Source organism: Chrysemys picta, chromosome 8 (assembly GCF_011386835.1).
Source record: "Chrysemys picta bellii isolate R12L10 chromosome 8, ASM1138683v2, whole genome shotgun sequence".
Classification (NCBI taxonomy): Eukaryota; Metazoa; Chordata; order Testudines; family Emydidae; genus Chrysemys; species Chrysemys picta.
Genome location: NC_088798.1, coordinates 53,103,359 through 53,117,156, shown reverse-complemented (window position 1 = coordinate 53,117,156; position 13,798 = coordinate 53,103,359). Strand labels below are relative to the sequence as shown.

At 42.4% G+C, this 13,798-nt stretch overlaps 1 long non-coding RNA gene across 1 annotated transcript; it reads left to right on the top strand.

Annotated features, from left to right (window-relative positions):
• The first annotated feature begins 359 nt into the window (after positions 1 to 359).
• LOC135973065 (uncharacterized) lies at positions 360 to 10,796 on the top strand. Its single transcript, XR_010589770.1, has 3 exons — positions 360 to 3,540; positions 7,157 to 8,187; positions 8,887 to 10,796. It is a non-coding gene; the product is annotated as an uncharacterized LOC135973065 (long non-coding RNA).
• Positions 10,797 to 13,798: the final 3,002 nt, after the last annotated feature.

Genomic DNA, 13,798 nt, shown 5'->3' with positions numbered 1-13,798 from the left:
ATTATATATGTAGCCTAATTGCATATAAAACAATAAACATGAGTTACACCAACACTTTAACTCAGAAAGTTAACTAGATAAAAAACAAATAGGTTTTTCTTGTCAGAATCATAACCTCCTCTGCCAAATTGGTTCTGTAAGAATGTAACTTAATTATAGTTTTACTATAATTATTACTTACATTAAATAAAGGTAAAACTGAGTCACTTTTTACATAGCTTAACCCAAAATCCTTCTCTGGCAAAATCCTCTTTTCTTCAATATTTTTCTTCGATAGAAATCCCTGTGAGAATGTAAAAGATTTCTCTTAAAATTTGTCCAACCTAAATGTCCATGAACACTTTTTTGAAAAAAAAAAAAAAAATTCTTTCCAGACCTGCCCTGTACAGATGTAATTTACATTCCACTCACTAATCTCTGATTCCAATCCACTGAAGCCAACTCAATGCAGAAAGAAGAAAAGATCCCTCCTCTGAGAGGAATAGAACTCCCAGTACCCCATTTATTGAATTTTTGGGTGCCCCTTGGGATTAAGCAAATTGAATCTGTTTTGGACTAATGAGCTCCAGAATATTACTTCATGGAACTATTATAGATTTTATATAGACTATGTAATCATGTCTTTACACCAGTATATGCTCTTGGAATAAAAGGCAGAACTGTAACTAACTCTGCTGCATACGCTATGTCTGGTGAAGCATCTTCTGCTTGTTAATGAAACCGTATCCCCATTTTTTAGACACATTTAACCCTGACTGTATGACACTAAAACTCTGTGGCTAACAGTCTTGAACTCTGAATTGCTTATTTATCATTTTAACAAGGGAAATGCCTGATCTGACGTGGGGTAGTTTCACCTTTGTCATAGAACCCAAGGACAAATTAAGAAAATAACGTGAGTGTTTAAAAGAATAATTCAATAAATGAGCATGCTAACGGTGAAATTTGTGACTTTTCTAGAATTCCATGCATACAAACTCCGCTTCTGTCTATATAGTTACAAAACATAATAAATGAAACAAAAATAAAAACATTGCATCATCAGGATAATGCTCAGTGTCTGATTTTACCCTGCAGGCAGGACACCTTCCCTGGCAATTCCTGAAAGCTGATTAACCCTCTGGTGTCACATATACCAAAGAGAAGATTGGGTATAAAGCAGTTGAATAGATAATGTTTCTTGAGCTCTTTTGCTTAAATTAATTATTTACATCTTTTAAAACATTGTGTGGCAAGAAATAATTGGCCCACCATCTAAGGAGTTGCCTGTTAATTAAAGAACAGCAGAGTAGCCTTTTGACAGTGTCATCAAGGACACCGCATTGTGAACAAAGTTACTAGGGCACTTCATTGTTAAGTACAACAGTAATATTGCAATGGTAAAATAAGATTTCAAAAATGGAATGGTGTATTTCAATAGTTAGGGGAGATAATTCTACATTACATTTTGGAAGTCTCACTGCATATTGACATACTGGTATTTTAGCAATGTATGTTTTCTGGGAAACACCATTTTTAACTCCTTGCTACTCGAGCTCCTTGGTTTATTCAGTATTCTGTAACTAATAATAGAAAAGTTTCATCAGACATAAATAAGATGCTGAATGTTGCAGTTAAACTTTAATATTTTCGGTGTTTTCTCTGTTGCACCTGAAAATAAATATATGTTTTGTTGTATTCACTTTGGCTCAAATGTGACTGTTCTGTTTGTGGAAATACTGATACTATTCTCAAAAAGTGTTGTCTACACAATGAGAAAGCAATAGAAATAAAGCTACTTTTGCCTCTGTCAGGGGAGGTAAAGTCAGAGAACCAATGCCAAGATGATTATACTGGCATAGTCTAGGGATAAACTGGGTAGTGTAAAAGACACAGATATGGAGGGCAAGAACAATTATCCCTTGAGTCTACTTGTCTCCAATCTCAGCCTTGTTTTAGTTTCTATCTATTCATATCACAAGAACTTCAGTGCACCTGAGTTTGGGCTTTTGCCAGTACCCCAAAGACACGGGTGTATATACACTGAGAGTACCTGCATGTTTCAGGAATCGTGACCCAGGCCGTGTCTGGTTTTGTTGGCAAAAGGCAGTTTTTGCTGACAAAACAGTGGAGGTGTACACACTACAAAGCTACTTTTGGCGTCAAAACTCAGCTGTTTTGCAGACAAAATAAAACCACCTTGGCAAGAGGCATAGAGCTTTTTTGCAGCAAAGTTAAAGTGATGAAGTGTCAGTGTAGCACTGCTGTTCATTGTCGCCATAACTGGCCTCCCCCAGTATCCCACAATGCCTATCGTGACCACTCTGCTCACTGTTTTGAACTTGGCTGCCCTGCAGGCATGCGCCCCTCCCCTTTCAAAGCTCCTGGAAGTTTTGACATTCCTCAGTGTGGAGAGCTCAGAGAGCTGCTGAGGATGCCGCTCCCTGTAGCTGAGGAGGCTGTGGGAGAACTTGGAAGGAATCACAGAACTGCAGGCAGGCAGAGTGGGCTGCTGCTGCAGTGAGGAGGGAGGGGGAGACTGCTGTGCTGTACAGAGCTGGGGGCTGATGTGGGAGTGTGTGTCCCCTCCCCTGCCTCAGGATTGGTTGGTCAAGCTGCTGTCTGAAGTTAGAGACAGCATGCAGACACACACTTCCCCAACACACACAGTTTCTCTCACATACACACTCCCCTCCCCCCACTCTCTCTCACTCTCCCCCAACACACTCTGTCTCTGTCTTTCCCACACACACAAACTCCCTGTCGCACACCCTCCCCTCTCCCTCGGCTCCCACATACACTTCATTTGAAAAGCGGCTGACAATCTAGTAGGCTGCCCCTGTAATGATGGGATTGAGAAACCTGCATCATGTGACACTGTACCTGTCCCATGAGGCATTGCAAACCGTTCCCAAAGCACCTTGTAGCCAGTTACACAGCGGGATAGCTACCCACAGTGCACTTATCTCTGTGTGTTGGTGGAAGAGCTGCTAGTGTGGATGCGCTCTGCTGACACGAGTAGAGTGTGGACATGCAATAGCAGTTGGTTTAAAGCGCTTTTAATTATAGCAGCATAACTTTTGTCAAAACTCTGAAGTGTAGACACGGCCTCAGAATATTAGCTAAGCAGACTGTCTCTTCTGAGACAACATTGCATTCTTTCTTCCTTGGCTTTTGCCTGATGCCCTCAGATTGGTTGGGCTAAGAAGTATCTCAAAAAGACAGCCTTGTTAGTTGAGATTATTATCCTTGCCACCTGATTGCCGTGCTATCAAAGACCGGAGTGGCTTTTACAATTCTGGAGAGGCTCCTTTTAATAGGGAGGTCTGCCTCTCAAAGGGTCTGCATTATCAATCCAGGTCAGAGATTATCACTTTTGTTACTTTTCCATGTTTCTTGTGTTTGTCTGGCAGAAGAATAAAAAGTCTGCATAGAAAGCTAAAATGGAGTTTGGATGCAACTGACTCCTCCTCTCTCCCCTCTCTCCCCAGACCATTGGACAGGCCCTTCCTTTGTATGGATGAATGATCTTTTGAACCACTCTGCATGCTATTGCCAAAGGTAATATCTTTTTAAAGGTTCTTTACTTACGAAGGGCAGTGAGGCTATACAGCACATGAACCTAGATCCATTTTGCAGGGTGTGGGTTCGTGCATTCTAAGGAAATAAAGGTGATGTTAAAAGGGTATTGATTCTTTTTTTCCAATAGTGAAAAATATCTTTTAAATAAATGAATAAAGCTTGAAGATCAAATAGAATCAGATATGCTATGTAAATACACCTCTATCCCGATATAACGCTGTCCTTGGGAGCCAAAAAATCTTACCGCATTATAGGTGAAACCGCGTTATATCGAACTTGCTTTGATCCACCGGAGCATGCAGCCTCGCCCCCGCGGAGCACTGCTTTACCGCATTATATCTGAATTCGTGTTATATCGGGTCGCGTTATATTGGGGTAGAGGTGTATATTAGAACATAGGGGTTGTGAAGAAAAGGTGGTTTGATCTATTCCTCTGCCCCCCAATCCAAAAATATGGTTATTCAAAGAAGAATTTAGTCTTTCTGTTGGGTATCATTGTTGTAATTCTTCTTTGAATCTCCAGATGGAGATAGAGACCTTTATTGAAGATTACATTTACAATAAAAAAACCTGCTAGCTGTCATATCTTGCCTCTACTGATACTGGGTAGGTGTGATGGTGGTGAGTATGGGAGGGTCTTTACAAGTGGATTTAGAAGCTGATTAACAAAGATTAAAACATATCAACTTAAAATGACTACCACCTATATTTATATAATCAAAAAAGCCTATACACAAGCCACAATCACAATTAAACTCACAATCCACCTATCAATATCACTCAGCTGCATTACACAGTAACAAAAGTTAATTTAGCAGCTAGTAAATACAGCAGCAAAAATATATCCCTGTAGCAGGGTGGCTACCCACTCCAGCCCTGACAGGGTTAGGGGAGAGGGCTGGGAGAACAGCCCAGACTGAGTGGGAAGCAGGCTCAGCAGGGGCCATGCCCCAATCAGGGCTCAGCTGGCCCTATAAAGGCTTGAGACTGGAGCTCAAGAAGACAGTCTCTCTCAGCTGTAGAGAGAGAAGGGCCTGGCTGCAAGGGAGCTGAGCAGGGTACTGGGAGTGGAGCAGGGCTGGGGGAAGACTAGAGGAGCTGAGGAGCTTCAGCCTTGAAAAACCCCAGGCTGTGGGCCTAGCTAAAGGCCTAAGACCAGTACTGGGGCTGCAGAGGGGCAGCCCAGCTATAGAGAGAGGCAGCAGGTCCAGCCCAACCTTGCCTGTGATGAGTGGCATGTACTGCAGTCTGCCCCAGGGAGTGGGGCTAGATGGTGACTGGCAGTAGCCGTACACTGAGGCGAGGTGGGGTTAGGGGGTGGGGGTTCCCCTGGGGGTGAGACCCTGAGACTGAGGTGTTCTGCAAGGGGGGCAGAAACCCAGTGAAGAGGTACCAGGGTCCTGGGAGGGACATGGGGGCTGGAGAGCGGTAAGGTAGATCACCAGCCTGCAGGGGGTGCTCCTGGCTGGAAAATGAGATAATTCCTGAGGATGACCAGCAGGAGGTGCCGCAGGGGTGAGTCAAACCCCTTACAATCCCATTCCATTCAGCTAATTGAAATACTTTAATATGAATAGTCTTGGCATTTATATACATAGGTTTTTATTTGAGGTTTTCTAAAATGTTTTATAAACATTACTTGATTTGTCTCTATAACATCTCAGTGAGGTTAGGTAACTATTGATTATTCCCAGTTTACAGATAAGTAAACTAATGCATACAGGATTAAATCACTTCTCCAAGATTTTACAGTCAGTGGAAGGGATAGAAATAGAAGCCAGATTTATTAATACCAAGTTCCTTGCTCTTGTTGGGAGTGTAAGGTGGGAAACTAAGTCACAAGTCCACCCAATTTAGGCTTAATCAATTTTTGCCTGTATTTTTACAATTTTTACAAATTTAATTGCTTAATAAAACAATAATTCTGTTTTATTGTTTTAAAACAATAAATTATTGTTTAATAATAATTATTGTCACTTATAGTGTCTGAACATATGTCTTATGAAAAACAGATAAGACTGAAAAGGTAGGGGGCCCAAGTTACCACATTCTGGGGCACTGAGAAGTTCTCCTATACTTCATAGTGGCCATCACCACCTCTCGTCCTTCAGTCCTGAACATCAGTTTCTGGTCCGGTGTTTCTCCAATTTGGGCCTTGTTTATTTGGGCCAATGTTAAATGTTTGTTTTATATAATCTGTACAATACGCATATGGAAGTTTCAGTTGCACAACTTTTACAGTTTATACAATTTACATGTCATTCAGTTTGCATCACCCTCCTTATGGGTTTTCCTAGGAAAAGGGGGCTTTCTGTTATTACAGGTTTACGTACCTTTCACCCCAAAAGCTTCCAGCACAACACATACCTTTGTCCTGTCAGCACCATTTTTAAGTAAATCAGTGAATCTATGTTAAAGGAGAAGAATGGGCAAAGCAAAACTCGTGCCGCGCATGGCCTTGGTCTAAATGGTACTGCATCTAAACTCATTCACTATCCATAATTATAAATTATTAAAATATAACTAACAAAGCTCTTAATCTTACCATTTAGCAATTTCTTTATTTTTGTTTCCATATTGTAATTTGGTATGTGTGTATCATTGCACCCCCTGACTCTAAAGTGGTAGTGATGTGAGGATGGGGTGGGTTAAAGAGCGCCCCAACCACAAAACATCAATATTTTCTTTCTTCTTCAAACATGGGTTTTCAAAGGGCTTTTACTCAAACTCCAACCTTATGTGTGTGAATCATTACAAAAAAGTTTAATCAGTGATTTTGTTCATTGCATTTTGAGGTGCTTTTTTATTTTAATTTAATTCATGATATATAATTGTTCCCCAACACTCTAATCATTAAGATAAGTCTCTAAATTAGACAAAACCTGGCAAATATTTTGCAGATATATAATTAAAAGCACTTTTAGATTTATGATTGACATGTACACTATGGTCTGATTCTCATTCTCCACTGTTTTAGACTGTGTATGGTGGAGGATCAGGCCCTGGCTTAAATACAACAACATCCTTCTTCCTTACTCTGTTATAATGCTACATTCCTGTCATAATGGTAGACTCCAGGCTCTTCATTAAATGTTACAGTTAATTTTTTTTTGACTCTTTAAAAAAAATAGAAAAATCCAGTTTAATTGCTTAATAAAACAAGATTAAATGAATGCTTAAAAATAGTGGAGAGTTCCTTTAATGAAAACATTAAAACTTCCATGGGATTTGGCCTACTTTTGTAACAGTACATTATTAATTACTAATGATTATTTCTAGCAGAATAACTTTTAGCTGGTGATATGTTGACTAATTAGTATGATAATACAATAAGGCCCCAATTGGCCAAGATATACTAGATATGTTTAACTTCACTTTGTGGAAGTAGTTCCATTGGAGCCAAAGGGACTACTCACATGAGTAAATTTAAAAGCAAGTGCATAAATAAGTCTTTCCAGTATCACAGCCTACCTGGGGAGAGTGGATCTTTGCGCAACATTGCGTTATAGTTCTTCTCTTCATTTCCAACATAAAAATTAGACAAAAAAATCCCTTGCACTGGCACTGTGCTCTAATAAGTCTCTTCTGTTTCTAGACGTGATTCTATGAAGCTAGACCACCATGACATGATGGAGCAAACTTCTTTGAGAACTTGGAGACATTTTTGTAGGAATGTACTCAGACCTTCTTGAAAGACTAAGACCTTGTCTACACTGGCAAGTTTCTTTGCAGTAAAGCAGCTTTGTGTTGTAACTCCCGAGGTGTACACACTGCCAAGTCACTTAGTGCACAGAAACTGCACAGTTGCAGCGCTGTAAAAAACCCACCCTGACGAGAGGCGTACAGCTTTCTGTGCCAGGGTTCAGGACCAGTGTAGACACCCTGGTCGATTACAGCGCTGCAATTGGCCTCTGAGAGGTATCCCACAATGCCAGTTCTTGCCTCTCTTGTCATCAGTTTGAACTCTACTGCCCTGCCCTCACATGACCAACTGTCATCCCCACCCCGTAAATTCCTTTGAATTTTGAAATTCCCCTTCCTGTTTGCTCGGTGATACACTGAGATCACTGCACGCATCTTTCCAGTTTGCCATGCCTGCTCCACGCACCAGGCAATCCCCCAGTTGGAGCAATGTCGAGCTGCTGGACCTCATCAGCATTTGGGGAGAGGAGGCTGTCCAGTCCCAGCTACACTCCAGCCATAGGAATTATGATACCTACGGACAGATTTCACGATGCATGACAGAAAGGGGCCATGACCGGGACATGCTGCAGTGCAGGGTCAAAGAGAAGGAGCTATGGAACGCCTACCACACTGCGAGGGAGGCAAACCACTGCTCCTGTGCTGTGCCCACGAGCTGCCGGTTCTACAAGGAGCTGGACGTGCTACTCAGTGGTGACCCCACCTCCACTGCAAAGGCCACTGTGGATACTTTGGTGGCTCACGTGCCATTTGAGAGTGGACGGAGCCAGGAGGTGGAAATTTTGGAGCAGGGGTACCCAGATGCAGAGGATGACTCAGAGGTCAGAGATGCATGCAGCCAGGAGCTCTTTTCTACCCTGGAGGTGGCTAGCCAGTCACAGCTGTCAGATCTTGACGAAGCACAAACAGGAGAGGAGGCCCCGGGTAAGTGTATTTGATTTTGGGAATCGCTGAAGCAAGTTGATGGGGACAAGAGGGTTGTAGAAAGCAGGGTTGTGTATGTATGATGTGCATACCACCACATGCCTAGTCTGAGCTGTGGAACAGGGTGTTGATTGACTCCCTCACTTCACGGGAATCTGCCTCAGATCTCCAGGAAACTCTCATGGAGATACTGGGCAATCCGCTGCTGCAGGTTCTTTGGCAGAGCTGCTTTGTTTCTTGCCCCATTAAGGGTAACTTTCCCGTGCCACTCTGACATCACAGGGGTGGGGAGGCATTGCTGCGCACAGTCAAGTTGCATAAGGGCCAGGGCGGAAGCTGCAGTCTTGGAGAAGACCCTCCCTTGGTTCCCTGCTCACTCTCAGCAGCAAGATATCTGCCATAATGAACACAGCCTGTGGAAAATGTGGGGACAGGAATGATTACCAGGTTTCCCCCCAGAGTGCTGGCTCTCCCCAAGAGCCATGTGCCCAGTGTACAGTAGGATCTGGGAACACTGATTTTTCCCCTGCCACTGCGGCTACTCACCATTTGGGGGTCTTGTGGCTCATGTGTGCTTCCTGGGGTCAGCCAGTTATTGACAGGTATGTGAATAGTGGCTGTGTTTTAAATCACTGAATCAGTGTTCTTTATGTTGCAAACAATACTGCTTCTGTAAAATGTTGCATTTTGACTTCACAGAGATGACTTTGGGAGCCTAGCCTCCCTCTTTATCACCGGCTGAATGGCTGCACAGAATTAGTAAGTGGCCATGAAGAACTAAGGAGGACTTTCTGTGTGAGGTTATGATGCACTCCATGGCCAAAAAACAGGAATTGAAGGAGTGGCGGGATAGCGAGAAGAGGGACCGAAAGGAGAATGCAGTGCGCCAGAATTAAGCCATGGAGCAGCTCTTAAAAGTTATGGAGTGGCAAGTGGACCCACTCCAGGCGATACTAGCTCTTCAAACCGAGCAGCTCTGTGCCCACCTGCCCCTGTGGCCATTGTCGCAAAACTTTCCCATATGCCCCCCAGACACTGTCAACACACTCTTATCAACCTCCTGGCTCCAGTCTCTACCCGCGGCATTCCACTTTTCCCCTGTCACAGTCCAGCACTGCGGACTCCCAGTACCCACTGCACTCAACACCTGTCCCTCCGTAGTTTAGCCCTTCTGAAGTACAGTACCCACTGCACTGTACTCCAAAGGAGAAGGTTGGATATGATCCCTGGACATACTCAAATCTTTAACCGTCCCGGGACCTCACCACCTCCTGGGACCTTCCTGTGATGTTGCACTCCTTATGTTTATGGAAATATGCTTATGAGTGTGAATATAATGTAACTGGAATATGCTTTGTGCAAAAGGTCTCTTGTAAGGTATTACAAAGCTTATAATCTGAGTGTGTTAATACTATTTGTATGTATCATTCTTGTATCTAAAGCTAGAAATATGAAGTATTACTCTGAAGTCCTATTGTAACTATGCAAAGTGTGGGCCACTAATAATGGCTTGGAATCTAGATGGCTCCCATTAACCAGGACAATTGGTTGTAAATGTCTCTGTTTACTCGCAAACCTTCCTGGGTACGTTCAGGCCAACCCTGAAAGAATGGAGAATGAGGTCTTACAGTGACATGTGATCATGTCACCTGGTACTGGAATCCATCTTAAACCTGGTGCTTTTCTATTTAGAAGGAAGGGTGGGAACCCAGAGAGAGAGAAAAGATTCCTACCTCATGCCAAAGCTATAAAAGGGGGTGAAATAGAACAAAAGGGGCTGCAGTCATAAGAAACCCCCTACTTACCACCTGAGCTGGAACTAACAAGAACTGTACCGGGGAAAGGATTGGGCCCAGACTAAGAAGGAGTCTAGTCTGTGAAAGAAGCTTATTGGAACATCTCTGAGGGCGAGATTTACCTGTATTCAGTTTCTTAATGCATTAGGCTTAGACTTGCATGTTTTTGCTTTATTTTACTTGGTGACTTACTTTGTTCTGTCTGTTATTACTTGGAACCACTGAAATCCTAATTTTTATTCTTAATAAAATCACTTTTGTTTATTATTGAACCCAGAGTAAGCGATTAATACCTGGGGGAGCAAACAGCTGTGCATATCTCTCTATCAGTGTTACAAAGGGCAGACAATTTATGAATTTACCCTGTATAAGCTTTATACAAAGTAAAATGCATTTATTTGGGATTTGGATCCCATTGGGAGCTGGTTGTCTGGGTGCTGCAGACAGGAGTACCTGCTGAGTGGTTTTCAGTTAAAGCCTGCAGCTTTAGGGACATGTTTCAGACCTGCATCTGTGTTGCAGCTGGCTTGCATGTCTGGTTCAGCAAGACAGGGTTCTGGAGTCCCAAGCTGACAGGGAAAAGGGGCTCAGAGGTAATTCAGCACATCAGGTGACAGTCCCAAGGGGGTCTCTGTAACTGAACCTGTCACACTTTTCTTCACCCATCCCCCTCAGTGCTGATGTGTTTTTTTGTTTGTTTGTCTCTCTCCTCCAGTTGTTTTTTAATAAAAGAATTTTGTGTTGGTTTGAAAGCAATCTTTATTCTATTAATTGAAAGCAAATAGAGCCCTGCAAAGCAACAGACAATTATTTTAAACCTTCATAGTGCATCATCTGCTCCAATCACAGTCATAGCATAGTCCTGAGTATAGCAACAAATATTAGTGGCTTTCAGCTTCAAATTGCTGCCTCAAGGCATCCCTGATCTTTATAGCCCCACGTTGCGCCCCTCTAATAGCTCTGGTCTCTGGCTGTTCAAATTCAGCCTCCAGGTGCTGAGCCTCAGCAGTCCAGCCCTGAGTGAAGCTTTCACCCTTCCCACCACAAATATTATAGCGCGTAGAGCACGCAACTATAAGCATAGGAATATTGTCCTCGGCCAGGTCCAGCTTCACATATAGGCAGTGCCAACGGGCCTTTAAACGGCCAAAAGCACACTCAACAGTCATTCTGCACTTGCTCGGCCTTTTGTTGAACCACTCCTTGCTGCTGTCAAGGTGCCCCGTGTATGGCTTCGTAAGGCACGGCATTAAGGAGTAGGCAGGGTCTCCCAGGATCACAGTGGGCATTTCGATTTCACCTATGCTGATTTTCTGGTCTGGGAAGAAAGTCCCTGCTTGCAGCTTCCTGAACAGGCCAGTGTTCCAAAAGATGCATGCGTCATGCACCTTTCCAGACCAGCCTGTGTTAATGTCCTTGAAATGCCCACAGTGATCCACAAGCGCCTGGAGAACCGTAGAGAAATACCCCTTCCAATTAATGTACTCTGTGGCTAGATGGTCTGGTGCCAGAATTGGAATATGCGTGCCATCTATCACCCCTCCACAGTTAGGGAAGCCCATTTATGCAAAGTCACGCACGTTGCTCAGAGTCAGTCTTTTGGAGCAGGAAGCAGTTAATGGTCCTGCACACTTCTGTCAACACGAGTCCAACGGTCGACTTTCCCACTCCAAACCGGTTAGCAACCGATCGGTAGCAGTCTGGAGTAGCCAGCTTCCACAGTGCAATCACCATGTGCTTCTCCAATGGCAGGGCAGCTCTCATTTTCGTGTCTTTGTGCCGCAGGGCTGCGGCAAGCTCATCACATAGTCCCATGAATGTGGCTTTCCTCATCCGAAAGTTCTGCAGCCACTGCTCTGCTCGTCATCCCAGATGTGAATCATGATGTGGTTCCTGCAGAGACCAGTTTATACCCTGAAGCATTAAGTTAAATGTTAGTATAGGATGGTTAAAGCATAGCTGCATTAAACTCCGTGGCGGTGTAGGAAGAGGGATAATGTTTGTTTCATACATAAGTATTATGTATGAAATGCATTATTAATAAAGGAACATAATATTTGTTGAAACTGTAGTAGCTAACTTGTCCTGACAGGCAAGAAGGAAAATGCTGAAAAGTAATCCAAAGGGGGCAACAATGGGGGTGGATTAAAACAAAATATCTCAAACACAAACAATTAAATCCTCTGTGCTAAACCTTTTTATTGTATAGCTCACGTAATCCCTACATCCTGAATCATACAACTAACCTAATTTTTCAATGTCCTCAACATCCCTTCATGTACCCACTATTTTCTCATCTTCACCAGCTGCTGATGTATTAAAGGATCCAGTTTTAATTTTTATTAATATTTAAGGCCATGGGGTAAAATCTTCCAAACTGCTTCAGTGTTTTAGGAGCCCTAGCTCCCAATGATTTTTGAAATGTTTACCCCTCTTGCTTCTACATCATCTTATTCAAGGAAATTGACATAGATATAGCATCAGTCAGATTGTCATGGTTCATCAGTAATTTATTATTGGTTTCTTCTTCTGTTTAGCTTTTTTAAATGTTATGCCTTGCTGCCTGGATTTTCACCATTCTTCAAATTCAAAAACATCAGTCGGTTTATATTTCCCCCCTATAACCCACCCAATCCTTTTACAGTAATATTCTTTTTTGTAAATATATTAATGACTGGATTATAGTGCTTGTGAACATGAGTAACTTATACCTTTGGACAGAAGCAGGAATAGTGCTGGTAGGCACAAGAGTCCAGTCCTCCTTGCACAGCTCAATATGCTTTAGTATTGACCTTACCAGCAACCCTGTTGTTTCAGTTCTTGTGGCTCTCTTGAGCAAAAATGGCAAACCATGCTGAACTTTTGGATGGCTTAGGGATATGTGGAAATGGAGACAAGTACGAGCACACCATACACATTTTTACTCATGACTTAAGTGAGGATTTTATGCAAGGATAAATTCAATAAGGGTTGTATCATATTTGTATAAATAGTATTATGAATAGAAATGCGTGTATCTACATCTCTCTATAACAGGGGAACTGTTACTTGTGGTCTTATCATCTTAGAGTAGCATTGCTCTTTTCAGTTAGATATGTTTTTGCTTTTTATTTTTGAGTTGAGAAATGAGACATCTACTTAAGTGCTTGCCTATGTACATTCAGAGCCTGTTAAACAAAACAATTTAAGGAATTAACTGTGTTCTGTGAGTTACTGCTTACATATATGCAAACATCCAATTCTGTAGTAATTTGACATGAGGATTTACTCAAATTTTAGTGCAAGATGCCCTCTGTACAAAAACGGTGGGTTATTACAATGGTTATGTGGTGCAAGAGAAGCAAAAACAAAATCTCATGTTTAATGGTTGCAGAAAACCTAAGATCAGAAATGGAACACATGACTATGAGATCTGAAAATGCTAAAGTAACTCTAGGGCTAAATTGTAATAACCTAATCCATGCTGAGTAGTATCTTACTCAGGGTGTAGTAACATTGGTTTGAATGGAACCATGACCAAAGTAAGGTATGGTACTACTCAATGTGAGTAAGGGTGTCAGAACCTGGACCTTAACCATTAAGTTCCAAAATACTCTATAACCCAATTTTGAAAGTTCAGCTGCAGTATCTTGCTTTTCTGCTATGGAAGCTGGGTACTAACGAGACTAAGGGTCTGACCTACAAGCCATTAGAGTCAATGAAAGATTCCTATTGACTTCAGTAGTTTTTGGATCAGGCCCATAATGACTGGCTCAATGTATTACATAATAGTTTGCAGTGTTGGTCCCAGAATATTAGAGACACGAGGTGGATGA